The sequence below is a fragment of the Lepidothrix coronata genome, unplaced genomic scaffold, assembly GCF_001604755.1.
Source record: "Lepidothrix coronata isolate B3197 unplaced genomic scaffold, Lepidothrix_coronata-1.0 Scaffold2, whole genome shotgun sequence".
NCBI classification, from domain to species: Eukaryota; Metazoa; Chordata; class Aves; order Passeriformes; family Pipridae; genus Lepidothrix; species Lepidothrix coronata.
The window spans coordinates 6285144-6292807 of record NW_016690182.1 but is presented as its reverse complement, the minus strand read 5'-3'; the positions used below and the strand labels follow the sequence as shown (position 1 = coordinate 6292807).

At 47.2% G+C, this 7664-nt stretch overlaps 1 long non-coding RNA gene across 2 annotated transcripts; it reads left to right on the top strand.

The window, feature by feature from the left end:
• Window positions 1–169: 169 nt before the first annotated feature.
• On the top strand, window positions 170–6141 carry LOC108499751. Of its 2 annotated transcripts, XR_001875640.1 has the most exons (4): window positions 170–399; window positions 952–1109; window positions 3352–3427; window positions 3545–6141. It is a non-coding gene; the product is annotated as an uncharacterized LOC108499751 (long non-coding RNA). The 2 variants fall into 2 exon arrangements; XR_001875639.1 differs by lacking the exon at window positions 3545–6141 and having other exon boundaries at window positions 174–399; window positions 3352–3485.
• Window positions 6142–7664: the final 1523 nt, after the last annotated feature.

Here is a 7664-nt window from a genome sequence, read left to right as displayed (position 1 = left end):
TTTTTTTTTTTTTTTTTTTTTTGCCCGTTTCCCTCTTTTTTTTTTAAAGCAAACGCGGCGACCCACGGGGCTCCGCGCGCCCCCGCCGCCCCCGCGCGTAGAGAAGAGTTTTATACATTAACAAAAAGATACTGGTATAACCAAAGAATAATTCGCCGAAATAATTTAAAATATTAAAAAAAAAATTGGCAGCCAGCTTTTGCTATATTTTTTTTTTCCTTTTCCCCTCGCTGGTTACTCGCTTTGTACAGGAAATTTGAATATCCTGGCAAGGTCCGGCTTCCCCGGGCAGCCTCGCAGCACTCCGGGAGCTGCAGTGATGGAGCAACGTGTGCAGCACTGGGGCTTTTCCCTCTCGAATTGATCCTAAATACAGTATTTTTCCCAACTATGCATCAGGTACATAAAGACAATTTTTTTGCGTTTGGAGAGCTAATTTTCCAAGGTTAAAACATTAATTGGTGTCCCACCCCCCCAAAAAAAAGAAATTCTGCTTGTATGTTGTGTGCGTGTTACGTGTAGGTGAGGGACCATCTGCCAAGTTTCATCATCTTCTGCTCTGAAGAAATCCAAAGAACTCACCGGCAACTGTGAAAGTCTGTATTTAGTTAATCCACTTTAGTGGGAAATAACAGTAAAATTTTGCTGCTAATGCAGTAAACATTTATGAAATGTAAGAGAGAAGCTTTAAGTAATGCTTCAGGCAAACTGACCCAAATCTAAAAAAAATAAAATCAAAGTGCTCTTGTTATGTTTTGAATTACTGTTCCATCTGACCAAAAAAAAAAAAAAATAAGTTTTTTGTTTGAGTTTTTTTTTCCTGTGCTTAACAAATAAACTTTATAGGAATCGGGCTTCCAGATCTGTCCCTTGTTGTTTAAAACTGGATGAGATGACAATGCAAAAAACTGGAAGTAACAAGAAGCATCATACTTGTCTTCTCCTCAGCAGTGTTGAGAAAAAACTGTGGATCCTGGAATTTTGCTGTGGATTTTACTGGTTTTCTGAAGTACTGTAAGTTGAAGTCTTGTCCCGCAGGCCCTCGCGAGCACCAGTAGCTCCTCGCCAGAACAACACCCTCGCCCTGGTGAATACAGCTGATCCTGCTGGTAACAGTATCGGGGTCGAGTTTCACATGGGGTGAAGTTAACGAATTAATTTTTTGCGTTGTTTGAATTCGCCCTTTGTAGCTGCAGTTTGGTTTTGGGTGTTCGGCCCCACCTAAGAGCGTGTGTGGTTCAGCGCGCGGGAGGTGCGCCGTGCTGGGTTTTACGTGAACCACTTGCTGCTTCTCCGGCCCTTTTTTTTTTATGGTTAAATTAGTGAGGAGAAGAATTATTTTTTTAATCGAGCGTGTGAGAAGTTATTCGCTCCCGCACAGCTTCGACCGTGGTGAACGGGGAGGGGAAAAAAACACATTTTCTGCATTTATTTTGTGCCGCCGGGAGTGAATCTTAGCCGGGTAGGACACGTGTGAGGGCGATTTCGGCGCGATGTGAGCGCCGGGGAGATGCGCTGGAGGTGCCGCACAAATGAAAGTAACTTGGCTGTGTGCAGTTCCCACGTCTGGTCTGGCTGCTCGTGCTCCTTCACAACCACTTCTCTTCCCGCAGCCCTCGCTCGCCTTCGGCAGCCTGTCAGGGCTAGTCCTGTCGGGAATGGAGTAGCTGGAAGCATGTGGTGGTTGTCGATCAAGCATCGGGTCTGATCCCTGCTGTTGGCCACATCTGTAAATATTAGGACGTGACTTCTGTTTAAATTTCGCCGTTCAAAGGGAGGCAGGAACGAAGGTGGTGGGGTTTTTTTCAGAGCCAGGCAGATATGAAGTGTTTTGGTGGTGTTACTCACGCCCTTATTTTCATTTTGTCACCGTGGTTTTGTCTCACTAATGAGTGTCTGGGACCTTCAGCTGTAATGAGATGATTTATTTTAGCCTTTTCTGTAAAATAGTAAATGCCTTTTTTAATTGTTTCAAATGAGAACAATGACTTCAGGATTTGTTTGTGCATGTCTCCTAGAAAACTGTTCGATAGCAGAGTTGGGGTTTTTGTTCCTGTTTTTTTATAGAAAGGAAATGCTGAATATTTACTTGTCTTTGAGCTCACCTAGCCCTGCAGTGTGTGGGTCAGTAAAGGCTCTGTATGCAAATCTGTCCTGTCATGGGCTCCTGTATTTATTTCCTTTCCCAGGGTGCTCCTTCTCACATTTTTTTTTCCTTCTCTTTTTTTTTCTGGTTACAGTGTCAGTGAGGAGGGACGAGGCTGTATTTTAAGGGAATCCTGTATTTCAGGGGGAATTTGTTTTGGTTTTGTGCGTGTGTTTGTGACTGGAGTGAGGCGGGGGGGGAGGGTGTTTTTTACTTAATTGCCCAATATACTTTGGCAAGCAGAAGTTGCATTGTTTTGTGGACTGCATTAATGGATTTCTGCATGTTCAAATTCCCCAGTTATTTGGGGGATTTAATTAAACCTCTGTAGGCGGCTGGCTCATGGAGATGACAGGTAGAAGTTTCTATTTCTAGAAATAGCTGGTGTACACACTGCGGGTGTGGAGCTCGTGGCAACACAAGGGCTGTTGCGAAGCTTTTGCATTGAGGTGGAGCTTTTGGGGCAGTTCTCATGTTTGGGGCTACCAGTACAGTGGGACACCCCCATTCCTGGCCATGGTGGGATGCTGCTCCAGGGTTGGAGATGCTCCTGGGTGCTGCCTCCCTGTGACAGCGAGGGGCTGAGCACCCAATAGTGCCACCACAAAAGCCCCAACACCCAGACAGCCTCTGTGCATCTTACCTGCTTGTCCTAGGCCTGGTTTACCACCTAAACCAGCACAAACAAGATGTTTCCTTTGCTTCTCGTCTGCCAGGACCAACAGGTAGTTCTTGCTGCTGCTGTTTTAACCCTTTAGGGAGGGGAGGTGGGCTTGCTGCCAGCCATGGTTGTGCCCAGTGCTTTTCCACCCACCCCAGAGCTGCCGCTGTTTTTGTGTGGCTCATCCCTCCTTGATACAGAGGGTTATGATTCAGTGTTAGCAGTGTGCCTTGGGTACCACTGCCTGGAGTCACCCAGTGGTGCCAGTGGTGCTGGTAGCCCTGGCTGCAGGAATGGGGAGAACAGGGAGAAGAGGGATGCAATCACTCTTTAAGTTCTGCTTCATTGTCTGCCCTGTCTGGAGCTGAAAACTTGATTATTTTTAATTTTTCCCCTGATTTTAAAAATATTTGTGCCCATCTGAGCCTTTGTGGTCTGTGTGTCCCTGGGGAGGGGACCTGCCCCACAGCCCCAGTCCCCGCTCCTGCAGCGTGGCGGTGCCTCTGCCAGCGCCTCATAAACCCTTCTGTGTGTTGCTTTGTAGTTCCCACTGAAGGAGCAGTTGCCTGATTGTGTCCATGGAGTCAGTGCAGGAGGAGTTGATGTGCCTGCGTTCAGAGGTGAGTTGGGAAGGTAAGTTCGTGTGTCCCACCTGCTCCGAAATACCTGCAGCATCTGCATCCTTCTGGGTAAGCCCAGCGTCCTCTGAAATCCGTATCCCTTTTTGAGCACTGCAGGTAATGCCTTGGAGAGGTTGAGATAAGCTCAAATCATCCTGTTCAGCTGCCCATTTCTGATTGAAAGTTGAGATTCCATAGCACAAACTTGAGTTTGAAGCGTGAGATGGGATGATCCAAACACAGAACTTTCTATTGCTTAAGATGCTGTCATGTCATAAACACGCATATTTTCTCAGATTCATATTTCACTGCCTATCCCAAATTTCCACTTGCCCAATACTCAGTGTGAATGATTTTTCCCTCTGTGCTAGAGGCTGGCGGAGGTGTACTGAGCCTTTGCTCTGGAAAGTCCTTGCTGAAGTCAGCTGTTGCCCTCTTTGTTGAACTAGGCAAAAATTTGGTTTATATATATAGAAACATTAATTAAAACATGAACCTCAAACACCATCAAAATGGATTCTAGAGCTAAGTGTGTTTGCTGTTGCTTTTTTCTTTTGGAGTCACTTGAAGAGATGAAAGAAATAAGACTGCACAGGTACAATCAAGTAAAACATTGTTACAGAAATAATTAATGGTAAGATTATGTGGAGGGTGGTTTTGATTTAGCTCGTATGGGTTTAACACTGGATACGTGTTGGCTTTGCAGTAAGTAGCAGTTGCTCATTAGGGAGTTGGCCCTGGTGGTGTCAGTGTTGAGGACACTGAAGGGGTGAAAATACTGCTTTTTTTGTTGGCAGATATTTGATTTAAAATTTGCAATCATTTGGCACGGGTCACGAGAGCTTTTGAAATTCCTGTTTTTAAGTTTGCTAAGGAGGCAGGGACTCGGAGGAGGCCGGGCTGGAACCCGGCGGCTCCTCGGGCACGAGGGGATGGCACAAGGATCTGAACCAACAGCGTCATTTCTGACATTGCTCACTGATGCTGCTTTTTAAGAAAATGAATTGAAGGAAGTTGTCACATAACTGGGACAAAAAAAAAAAGGTTGAAAGGAAACACAAAAAATGTCAGTCTGTCTGCACTGCTCCTGTGCAGCCCTCGCAGGCCGGTGTGTAAGTGCTGCTGGCAGCTGCAGGGCTGCAGCCTCTGTCTGCCCTACACTGGTACTTTCTGCTCTGGTGCAGGGCAGGGGAGGTAGTCAAGTTCCAGAGATCTTTAATTTCTGGTCACATAAGCTTTGTCCATTCAAATAGAAAAATAAGCATAATCTAGTCTTTTTTTAAAAAAAAGGGTTTTTATTTTAGATTTCTCACAAGTCAGACTGAGCTGAATAAAAGTATTTTGAGGAAAACTTAACAGGTTTGAACTGTTGGAATCTGGATTTATTTATCTGAAATATTAACGTTGAGACATCTGGAAAAGCCTTGGTGTTCAGCAGCCCCTAGGAGGAAAGTTCAAGGTTACATTTCCCCACAGACCATTTGGAAGGGCTGGGAAGGTCTGCAGGCTCTCTGCAGTAGAAAAACCAGGAGAGATCTGCAGGATCTGGAAGTGTGTATTTGTTGGGACCGAGATACTACATATTCTTTGGGTCTGAGTGGAATAGTTAATTTTATTTCCGATTTTGTTTCTGAAACTGGTTTGTTTGCACTGTGTAACTTCTTGTTCTCTTATAGTTACAGACTGTCTGATAGCACCCCTGAAGAAAAAAACCCTGTCCTGTGGTGGTAATGCATGCATGTTAAATGTCTTCATTGTAGAGTGTTCTTCAGTTCCTTTTATCATGGTTTAAAAAAAAATTATATATATATATTTTTTCAAAATACGATTTGGAATGTCAACATTCAGTGGGCTTTGAGGAGATGTAGCAGCACATCATGGTTTGTAGGGACAAGGAGATACAGACCATTCTGGGCTGCCTCATTACCTCAAGGATAAGACAAGAAAGTGAGCTTCTGGTTATCATAGATGTGGAAGCTAAAACATTCCCATGTATCCCTTTAGTTCAGTTGGACAGATGTGTGTAGACACGTTCTCTTGGTGCTGGTGTCTGTGCACATCCTTTGCAGCTGCAGATACATTCCCTCTGAGTCTGTGTGTGTGTCTCAGCAGGGCTGGCCCTGCCGGCAGGAAGGACTCGTAGCTCCTTTTTGTTCTCCAACATGGGCATGACCTGTGTTGGCTTGAGCTTCATATGTACTATATACCCCTCACCTATGGCTCTTTGATCCTTTTGCTGGCAAAGGATTGGCCAAGGTACCCTTGCCCTGTGTTTGGGGCAGAAAAGGGGGGTCTGGAGGCCGTGGAGAGCTGTCAGCAGTGCTCTAGCAGCACGTAAATACTGGAGTTTGGGATTGCCTGTTGCTCTCCAGTATTGCATTGCTGCTTTAGTGAGGCTGGAAATTGGTCCCTGCTGCAGGAGCCGGGGCTCTGGCCCTGGGAGTACCTCCTTGGCACCCCCACGGTGCCCCCACACTGCTGGGGGCTCTTGTCTCCCACACCAATAAACCACTGCGGAGGCAGCAACCAACGAGGGCTTGGTGTCGTTAATGGGGGGGGCTGCACCCCAACGCTGCTGGGGGTACCCAGTGCCCATGCCCAGGGTGGACGGAGCAGAGGGCACTGCCATGGACATGGAGATGGCAACAAGCCCTTCCCTGGTGTGTGTGAGGAGGGAGTGTGTGTGTGGGGGAAGTCCTCAGTGGCAGGGGGGACAAGGGGCTCTGCTGGCCCCTGGCTGCACCCTGCCTCCAGCAGCTGGGAAGGGGAGGTGTGTGGGAGAGAGTTGGGGGGGTGCAAGGGCTGGTGAAGACCAGAGCAGAAGGAGGAGGGACCCTCTAGTTGTGCCTGGGGTGCTCCTGAAGAAGCCATGCTCTGGGAGGGATCATTCTTTGAACCCCTGAAGCTGCCCCAGGCAGTGTTGGGGTACCCCAGCTCAGGCACAGCCTGTTTGGGGGGGGACCTGGGGCCAGGGGGAAAAGTTTGGAGGGGGCTGGAGCAGCTGATGGGGATTTGTCCACAGCCCCACTGCAGCAGTGGCTCCAGAGCCAGATGAGCCCCAAGATGAAAGGGTTTTCCTTACCACTACTTGAGGCTTCCTAACCCTGGTGGAATAGATAGAGGGACCACTGGGGAGGCAGGGATACTCCTGGGAAGGGCTGGGATGATCCCTTCCTGGTCAAGGTTCATCCTTTGTGGTGGGAATGAGCTTGTCTGTCCTGCCAATGAAGGTGCCTTGTTAATAGCCCCAGTCCGGCAGCCTCCTGTTGAGCACTGGTGGTTGTGAATTCTGGAACATTTTTTCAGTTATTTTAGGGCATTACTAAGTGATGGTCAATAGTTCTTGGGCAGGGGGTAGTGGGGGAAACTCCTTGCTGGTTTACAGCTTAAATCACAGCTTCTGCTCTGCACAGTGTCAGTACTGGCAAAGGATTGGTAAAAGGCACTGCCCCAAACTGTTTCTGGCACAGGGAGGTGCAAGATGGGGGGGTGTGTGTGTGGGTAGGAGCAGCTTTTAGAGCCTCTGCCCACAAAGGGGTCAAAGTCATAATGTTTGGACACACAACCAATGCATTTTGAGCTAGACATTGGTATTTTTCCACTTGTGTCTGTAAAATGGTTCTTTCCCACTTTCTACAAGTCAAGCCCTTAATTGCCATATAACATTACTGCCTTCCCTCAGGAAAATTAATGAGTTACTTGATTAACAGGGAAATTGGTCAATAAAGTGATTATTTGTGTACTTCTATACTTTATTAAATAATTTTGCATCAGATTTTTTTTTAGGAAGGTTTCTGTTGTTAACGTTTACAGGTGAAGTGTAAGAGTTAAAAATCAGGTTTAATTCTTCTTTTTAGCCCTTTCTGTTGTGGTCAGTTTGATTTTGCTGAGCTAGAAAAAGAGATTTCCACCTTGTTCACAAATAAAAGATGCCTGCTAAAACTGCTCTCAGGCTAGAGTCTCCTGCCAGAATCAAACCGACGGGAACTGGAGAGTAAAAGCACTGTGGAGTTTTCGGAGCAGCGGGCAAGAATAAAATTTAGAGGCTAAAAGAAGCCAATAAGATCCCAGGGGAGACGGAAAAGTGCGCCCAGGGAGGTGGCTTTTCAGTGGGTCAGCAGCACAGGCTGTGGGAGCGGTCCCCGGTGACTCCCGGTCGGGGATGGATGTTCCGTAACCGGGGCACGGGGATGTCGGGAGCGAAGGCGGAGGGCGCGGGACGGGGCTCTGTGTCTGT